Source organism: Lucilia cuprina, chromosome 5 (assembly GCF_022045245.1).
Source record: "Lucilia cuprina isolate Lc7/37 chromosome 5, ASM2204524v1, whole genome shotgun sequence".
Classification (NCBI taxonomy): Eukaryota; Metazoa; Arthropoda; class Insecta; order Diptera; family Calliphoridae; genus Lucilia; species Lucilia cuprina.
The window spans coordinates 50,447,487-50,448,799 of NC_060953.1; positions in this window are offsets into that span (position 1 = coordinate 50,447,487).

The window sequence follows — 1,313 nt, forward strand, 5'->3', positions numbered from 1 at the left end:
AAGAGTAAGTGAGTGGTATGTGAATGTTGTGAAAAATAAATAAAACAAATCACAAACAAAAATGATACAGGAAGAAGTAAAATATGAAAAATGTGCTGCTCCTGCTTCTGTTTGTGTACGTTTGTTTGTATATATGAACTAGTGAGAGTAAAAATGTTTTAATAATAAAATAAAATACAAAAATATGAAATAAAATAAAAGAATAAATAAAAGTTAGTGGCTTACGAGATGCCAGATGGTGGGGAAATCTTGATGATTATAGAGATATGCAGATGGATTATTGTAGTGTTCACAAGTTAGTGCCTTTAAACGGGAATGATATCATAAGAATGACATTATTTAAGGGATTAATTAGCGAAGTTTTCACTAAGTGTTAACTAACTAATTAATTAACTTACTAACTAACTATATATCTATCTAACTAACTAACTAACTAACTAACTAACTAACTAACTAACTAACTAACTAACTAACTAACTAACTAACTAACTAACTAACTAACTAACGAACTAACTAACTAACTAACTAACTAACCAACCAACTAACTGCCCAACCTGCTCCATGGCAAAATCAGCCAAACAGAGAGACGAATGGAAGGATTCTTATTCGATCGATAGACTTTGAGACCTTTATTTTTATTTGCTACATAACACAGCATAAACATTTTTCGAAATATGGTGCTGTAGGGTACACACATTTATTATGGATAAAACCTTTTGTTTTAGTATTTCATTGTTAAAGATTTAATATTAATACGATTTAACTTTAGTTTAGTCGTTAAAGTATCATCACTTGCAGTGTAGCAAGCAGCAACAGCAGCGTCAACAACCTCAGTTGCTGAGAAAATAATAAACCAACAAGTGAACACATTGCACTTTAAAGTTTACGCACAAAAAGGAAGTTGTAATGTAAACAATAAACACAAGGTAATGTAAACAAAACAAGAAAAGAGGAAAAAAAAACACGAAATTAACACTAAACAAATGATATAAAAATATTATAAAACAGACAAATACATACAGATGTTCGGAAAATGAGCATACACAAAACGAGGGAGAGAGAGAAACTGAAAGTACACACACACATTAAGGATAAAATAAACATGCGCCAATTAAATAGAGAAATTAAAACAAGGAGTTAAAAGGGAAATAGTTAAGAGACTGTGAGAGAGAGCACGAGTGAATGTGTTAGTGTGGGGAGAGAATTAAAACTTAAACTCCGAAAAGGAAAGGAATGATATGGAATGGAATTGAGGTGATTTAAAAAGGACCAAAACAATATAAATTGGGATTTATACCGAAAGAGAGTTTTTA